The sequence below is a fragment of the Paroedura picta genome, chromosome 3 (genome assembly GCF_049243985.1).
Source record: "Paroedura picta isolate Pp20150507F chromosome 3, Ppicta_v3.0, whole genome shotgun sequence".
Taxonomy (NCBI): Eukaryota; Metazoa; Chordata; class Lepidosauria; order Squamata; family Gekkonidae; genus Paroedura; species Paroedura picta.
This window is the reverse complement of record NC_135371.1, coordinates 49,723,389-49,731,395: the sequence shown is the minus strand read 5'-3', so window position 1 is coordinate 49,731,395 and position 8,007 is coordinate 49,723,389. Positions and strand designations below refer to the sequence as shown.

Here is an 8,007-nt window from a genome sequence, read left to right as displayed (position 1 = left end):
ATTGGTATACTTGTAGTCATATTGGTTTGAGTCTCTTTGGGAAAAGATGGGATAGAAATGTTCTTTTTTAAATTAATAAAACCCAAATAAACTTTTAGAAGCCAGATGTGGTTTTTCAAATTTTCCAAAAAAATTTCTAACAGCTCTTGCATTCCTCATCCTGCTGGGCAGAAATGAATTCCAGGGCAGCCTAACTTGTTAAAATTCCTTCAAGCCTTCTGCTCACCAAAAGGAGTGGGTGGGATTTGGGGTGGGCAGGGCAGCCATTTTCTCCAGGGGAACTGATCTCTACTGCCTGGAGAGAAGCTGTAAAACCATGGGATCTGCAGGTCCCACCTGGGAACTGACATCCCTTCCAGGGTTCTGCTTCTCTTGGAGGCTTGTCTAAAATGTGCCAGGGCTGTTTCAAGCCAATGGCTTATTCTTTCTTTCCTTCTTTCTGTCCTTCTCTGACCTACAGGTTTCGAGTAGTATTGATCCCTCCCAGTTAAGAAGAAAGGAAGAAAGCAAGAATTCAAGGCAGAAAAGACAGGCTGTACTATGCTAGAGAAGGTGACTTGCTTTGCAGGGAGATATTGGTCGCCTCCAGGAGGGTGGACACTTCATTTTTGGCATGAACAGGCCACAGCCTTTTATTTTCAGTTGGACATGGATTGCATAATGGATCCTGCCCTCTTGCAGTAATCCGACCTCAAGGCAGCTCAATCAGCAAGCCCCTTCAACAGGCTCCACTGGCTAACCATCCTGGATCCCCGGACTTAAAGGTCTGACTCATGGAAGGTGGCAACTTGGTGAACCTGCTGGGTGTCTGCCTCTGTTGGGTTCCCCTGCCACCTGGAAATGTGACCCTCCTATCTGGCTCTGCATCTGCACAGCCCCTTATGCCCCCCCGAACATGTGGAAGCCAGTGCACAAGCTTGTCTTACCCACAAAAGATCCACCCTATGCTTCAATCCAAAGGCTGTGACAATTAACAATTAACCCCAACTCTCAAACAAAGATCAACCCAAACATATAACAATAGGGAAGGAGGGTGGGTTGTGTCTTCTGGCACCGGGAAGAGAAAAAGAGGCCGAGCCCAGCTGCACATCACTTATAAGGATGCATTGCTTGGCCCTTGCTGCCATGCTGGCTCTCTGAGCCACCCAGAAGATACCAGGAGCGGGGGTCCATGCTCCCACCTTCCAGGTCCTTCCTGGATCCTGATCCCACACTGCAGCAAACTGCCCCGTCTGTAAGTCTCAGGGGGCTCTTGTCACAAGCTGCCTGAATTCTTGCGGCCCAAACAAGGAATTTAACTAAAAGAAGTGTGTTTGCCGGCCGATAAAATGTTAGTAACTAAAATGTCTGGGAGGGGGGGTCATGTTTTGCTCTAGCATAATTGGCTTGATCTTTTTAGCCTCATCCTATCATCAACATTCAAATAAAACACGATTCAAAGTATGATCCCTAACCTGCAACCACAATATCTATCTGAAAATGGCATACCTACTATATAGCCTTCAGAGATTGCAGCTGGTGACACATTTAATCTTACAAGCATAATTGTTTGCCTGTATCTTGGAACTGTAAGGCTAAACAAACAAGTATTTTGGGGTTGTCAAGAATGGTGAGGCTCCCATATGGAGAGAGGAGGAGACATGCCTAACCCAAGGGCTTTATTCAATAAAGTTTGCCATGTCCTTGATAAAGGGAGCACTGACTCATGAAAGCTCATTGGTGGAAAACTTTTCAAGGTGTACTGGACTTCTATTTGATTTTGCTGCAATAAACTAACATGGATACCCTATGGATTTGCTATTTTCAGAGGAGAAGCTTCAGCCTTCTTTCAACTAAACTGAAAGATAGCTGGGGTCTTTTCATAAAGTCATAGTTAGAAGGTATCTCCAGGGCCATCTAGTCCAACCCCCTGCAGAATGCAGGACATTTACAACTACCTGCCCACCACAGTGACCCCAATTCCATGCCCAGATGATGCTCCCCCAAACCGGAGTCCATGGCCAGTCTGAAAGAAAGAATTTTAGTAATTTGTCTTCAAAAGCCATCAAATAGCCTTTTCTTTCTTTTTTCTGTCTTTTTTTCCTTTTTTGCCTAAAACTTGCTTAGAATTTATGGCAGAATGGAATTTCTTGAAACACAAACTTCTATAAAGAGCCACATAAATATACACATGAGATCAGAAATCATTAGGATTCTGAAAAACTGTGTTAAAGCCATTCGTTATGGCCATTCGTTTTTTTAAGAAGGAAAAAAGAGCCCACCTTCCCAAAGGAAACCTTAATGCATCGTAGGAAACTTATTTGGTTTCAAAACCAAGGGAAATTACTGTGTAGTTTCAAGTGGGGTGGTGAGCATAACTCGGACCGTTCTTTCTTTTTTCAGTCAGGAAACGGGATCCAGTCCTTCTCCTTTTTCCACATTAATGTTGTAAAGCGCACACTGTCTCATTGTTTCAATATGTCCAGTTTTCCCTTCGGGAGTTAAACATTTGCGGTCTGCTCGCTGCAGGAAGATGCTGTAGCCTCCGGAGAGATGATGCAGGCTGCAGCAAAGTCCTACCTCTTTCCAGAGTGAAATATTCCCAGGGGTTCCCCCCACCCCCCGGCCCGATCTGTTCCCTTCCCCTCAGTCCCTAGCCCCGCCTAAACCCCGCTGGTTTTTGCTGTTGCAGTGACCTGGGCGTTCAACGTGTCTTGTTCTCCGGGAGCCGAGTACTGACACCTTTTCGGCGAACACCCACCCGGTCGACCCAAATCAGGAGGCAACCCAAAGTGAGGCACTTCCTCCAGCCCGGCAGCCCTGCTTTTTGCATGACGCGGGGGAGGGGAGGGGAGATCCTGGGGTCTCCGAAGGCTTGGCATCAGGGTGTAATTAACCATGATTGATGGGCCACTGCCTCCGGCTTTCAGGTTAGATAAACAATTCATGCCGTTGGTCAGTTTCACTGTAACTTTTTAAAAGTCCCTCCTCCTCCTGGTTTCCACCCCCCCACCCCGCACACACACAATTTTTACAAGGCAGCAGCTGCACCAGCGGCAGCAGCAGCCGCCGCCACAGCAGCACGCGCCGATTGTGTATATGGGGTAAGTCTTTTTGTCCAGAAGAGCTAGAGCGATCCGACGGGGGGGATGGACGGGACTGACCGACCGACGCGCGGTCTGTGTAACTGACAAGGCGGAGTGAAAAAGCGCGCGTGGTGTGTGTGTGTGTGTGTGTGTGTGTGTGGGGGGGGGGGTCAGGGTGGAGAGACGCGGGAAGCAGGACCGTCAGAATTTATCCGACCTGCTATGATAGGCACCAGAATCAAGACCAGTGCGGGAACCCATAGTGGCTCCAACACGCCCTGGATCTTCTCTTCGCACCCCCTCCCCTTCTTCAAAGTTTTAACCACGAGCCTTTCCCCTTCAGGGTATCGCAGGTCCCTTGGTTTGAGCATGTCGATTTTCTTCTGTAGAAACCTCAATTTCTTGGGTTTGCTCCATTTGTTGGAATGACTAGAATGAAGGCTTGGGTAACTTGGGAGAGACAAAAACCACCCAAAAAGGCAGCAACAGTCTGCGGTCATTGTCTGGCGAGAAATGCTGCTTTCCTTGTGCTAATCTTTCAGCAAGAGGCCAACACAGAAGGTGTCCAAACTCCAGAAGTTAAGGAGCTTGGCCTCAAAGCATTCAGCAAAAGCTGAAGTAGTACAAGTGATGTACAAGTAATAGATCCTTTTTACATCTGCTGTCATCCAACCATAGACAAAATTAGCAGGTCCAAGAAGGACAGATTCAAGCTTTCCATTTAAATACATATTACTTTAGGTTTGCTAGGAAATATATGGACAAAAAGGAACAATCACATGAAAATGGATGGACATTTGGAAATTGGGTGATATTGCAGAGCTATGGAAAAGTTTATAGAGGAAGACGGGCAGTTCTTTGTTCTGGGTGTGGTTTCCATTATAGTGCTCTTGGGGTTGGAAGGGAGAGAAGAGAAAGAGGAAAACTGCCTTAATTATTTATTTCATCGGCACCCCCACCATTCTCCCAAGTGGAGACTCAAAAGCAGATTCTCCAGTTCCCTTATTTTATCCTCACCACAACCCCATGAGGCAGGTGAGGCTGAGAGCATGTGACTGGCTCAGGGTCATCCAGCAAGCACCGTCTAAATCATGGTCCAAAGCTCTTGCCATTGTACTCTGTCTCACTGGCCTTGAGACCCTTGTCTAGATAAATGTGGAATGTAATTTTTAAACAATAAATATACCCAACCATTGAACATTTAAGGGACAGGTGGAAGTTCATTGTGGCATAATGGTTAGAGCAGCCTTTCTCAACCTTGTGACTGTAGAGGAGTCCCTGAAATTATCTTTCAGGCTTCAAGGAGCTCCAGAAACGATGCCAGCTAGTCATGCATCCCTGTCACATACCCCAGAAGTGACCTGTCACCAGAAGTGACATCACCACCTTCAGGCTTTGCCCTCCTTTCGTTCTCTCCCACCACCTATACTACAACTATGGCAACTCTACCTTGTGTAGGCTGGAAATAAGAGCAGGAGTGGAGAAGACAGCCTGGACTCCTCCCACAACCAACTCCCCCCCCCCCCCCTAATTTTTACATCTATGGCCTACCTACCAAGCTCTCAGAGCAGAAGTGGCTGCGGCAGGTGCTGGAGTCAGGAAGGCCAAGGGAGACAGGGAAAGGGGGGAAGCCTCCGGCCAGCACTGCCTCGGCTAGGCTGGGGTGTCCTAGCTCTGCAGTTTTGCAGCCTAACAGAGACTGCAGATGAGGGGAGGGGAGAGAAAAGGAGGAGGCAGGGCCAGTGTGGCTGTTAAAGGCAGCCGTGTTCTGAGGGCCACTGCCCTTTCTCTCTCACTCCTGGGAGCACGAGCAGGCAGGCAAGCAGGCTACCACAAGAGGAGTCCCTCTCACTCAGGAGAGGGAACAATGGAAGTGATCAGTTCCCTACCTTGTGGCCAAGTTCATTAAAACAAGAGGGGAAAGGCCACAGACTCCATTCAGATCTCCTGTGGACCCCAGGGGGCCCACAGGCCCCTCTTTGGGAATCCCTGGGTTAGAGTGTCCTGCATTCTACAGGGGGTTGGACTAAATGACCTTGGAGATCCCTTCCAACCTTATGATTCTGCGATTAGGTCTGGTGAGATCTAGGTTCAAATTCCTAGGTTCAAATTCGTACATAGCCAGGAAGTTCAAATGTGATGTGTTCCAGATCTACTCCAAGGAGCCCAGGGTGGCATAAATTATTATTGTTATTGTTGTTTATTTATTTATTTTATTTATATACCACCTTCTCATAGGGCTCCCATATAACATATGATCCCGGGCCCCAGGGAAGCTTGCGTGATCTCAACCACCAGTTTTAAATTGCATTGGACAGATCAGAAGGAAAGTCTGAATCTCTTTGGTTGGCTATATTGGTACTGCATCTCCAGATGAGGATACTATCACACATCATGTGTACACAGGTGGTAAAGTAAGAGATCAAATGGCTCTAAAGAGTCTTTCTAATCAGAGCAAAGCAAAGTGGTGAAAGTAGACTTAATAAAGGAGCATGGCAGAATAGGGGTTTGTGTTCTATGATCTTCCCTCCTAAATGTGGGGCCCATTCCGCACAAGGACCAATGTTGCCAATGGGTTTCACAAAGCGGAAATGCTATTTTAAATAGCGGAATCTCGGCGTTCCGCATACCTGCATTTGTAGTGGAATCCAGTAGCGTTTCATTTGTTCCCCACAGGTTTCTACTCTCGCAGGAATCGCTAGAAAGGATGCAATCTTTTCTGTGCTTGTTCCCACCCCTGGCCATCAATCAAACGAACAGCCAATGGGCGGTTGTTATCATGCTCCCGAAAAGCCCCTTTCCCTTTAAACACAGGTTTAAAAAAAGAAAACACACACACACGTTGCAACAAATATGCCTTGATTCTTCCTAACATAGAGACCCATCTAGCTGGTGTGTGAGCTGGCGAGTCATTGTTACCATGCTCCCCCGAGTGAAAAAAAAATCCCCACCCCCTGCACGGGCGCGATTTTTGGCTGAAAACAAAGGGAATTTGCAAACAGGGAGCTGTGTTGTGCTTGGGGACTTAGGGGAGCTTTAAAGCACTATGGAGGGACTGTAGCTGGAGAAGCCTCGCTAGGTGAATCAAGCCTCGCTGGTTCGTTGCTTTCTCCACTCGCTCCGAGGAAAAAAAAATGGCGATCGCTTCGCCAGAAGTTCGGAGGAGAGAGCCAGGGGGAGGGACTTTGTTGCAGCCACTACATTGAGAACGCACAGGTCTTTCGCAAGTGTTGCAGGTTGTTGGCAGGAGTGTAGCGGTTTTCTGAGGGTGAATCCACTTTTCTGGATTCACCGGAAATCACTACAATGAAGTGATTTTAGCGCTAGTGTTGCAAGACTGTTGCAGATTGTGTGCGACGTCATGCAGAACGGCAAATAAGTAGCGTTTACCATTTGCAAGCCTTCTGCTACTTTTAACTCGTGCGGAATGGCCCTGGGAGTTGATATGTAGCTCTGAATTCAGGAATCTGAATTCTTTACTTTTCATTGTCTTAATTGGCAGCTTTCCTATGAAGAGAGCTTGACTTTTATTATGATCCTTTGTTGCTATAATACCATGACTGTTGGTGGTTTGCAGAATATACAAAGTTTCCTGCCCCAAAGATCTGAGACAAAGAAGACAATTAAGGGGAGATGGAAGTGAGGATAGACAGGGGAAGAATGCATTTATCCGCATCCTGTGTATTTAGGCTTTGTTGTTCCTAGCGGGTAGGGACTAAGGGATTGTGCCAACAGCTTCATTTCTATGGGCAATGCCTAATAAAATGCTTGAATTCAAAGGAAGGCTCAGCAACACAGTGCTGGTCAGGTTGGAGGTCTCCATACCCTCCCATCAGACATGCTTGAACAACCACTGGTTTGATTCATATCCTGAATGCTTGTTGTAAACTGGGAGCTGATGGTTCAACAAGCTGTTCAAATATGTCCAATTCAATTTGGAATAATTGGTTTGTATGATTATGATTATTTACTCACCTGATTACACCTTTTCACCATTGCCCTCTTGCCTCCCTTTTCCACTGCTCCTACTCATAATTATTAAAAGAACACATAGTAAAATGTGGGTGGGGGGAATCCATTCATAACTTTTTACATTTGCTACATAGTATCTTTATATATACCTTATTTGGGTTGGATCCAGCGCAGCATTTTTGTGAGGAGCAAGGACTTCAGACCTGTCCCCTATGAGGATTCCTATGTGCATTTTGGGCTTGTGCAGGAGGGAGAGGCCAAGAAATGACATTCCAGAGGCAGAAACCTTTGCACCCGTGGAAACGCTTTGGTGGATCCAACTCAGTGTCTGTTCATGCACCTAATTAAACATGCAGGCAATTCCTGTACTCTCTTCCCAAGTGGATGCCACTGGTAGCACACATGGACAAAGCAGACAATGCAACTGAGCTGATATTAGGTTTTTGAAGGATGTATCCAACTGTGTAGATTCAAAGAGGGGATGAATAGCAAGTGATCGCATGCCTTATCAAAGTCCATTGATTTGATGACCTGAATGTGACATGATTTGTTGTTGTTGTTATGTGCGAAGTCGTGTCCGACCCATCGCGACCCCATGGACAATTATCCTCCAGGCCTTCCTGTCCTCTACCATTCCCTGGAGTCCTTTTAAGTTTGCACCTACTGCTTCAGTGACTCCATCCATCCACCTCATTCTCTGTCGTCCCCTTCTTCTTTTGCCCTCGATCACTCCCAGCATTAGGCTCTTCTCCAGGGAGTCCTTCCTTCTCATGAGGTGGCCAAAGTATTTGAGTTTCATCTTCAGGATCTGGCCTTCTAAAGAGCAGTCAGGGCTGATCTCCTCTAGGACTGACCGGTTTGTTCGCCTTGCAGTCCAAGGGACTCGCAAGAGTCTTCTCCAGCACCAGAGTTCAAAAGCCTCAATTCTTTGACGCTCGGCCTTCCTTATGGTCCAACTTTCGCAGCCATA

At 46.9% G+C, this 8,007-nt stretch overlaps 1 protein-coding gene across 2 annotated transcripts in view; it reads left to right on the top strand.

Moving 5' to 3' along the window:
• The first annotated feature begins 2,962 nt into the window (after positions 1–2,962).
• FBLN2 (fibulin 2) overlaps positions 2,963–8,007 on the top strand; it is a 201,067-nt gene continuing 196,022 nt past the window's right edge. For both annotated transcript variants that reach the window (XM_077325598.1, XM_077325596.1), the window contains exon 1: positions 2,963–3,083. The gene's annotated coding sequence lies outside the window, so the exon portion shown is untranslated. The remainder of the gene's footprint in view (positions 3,084–8,007) is intronic.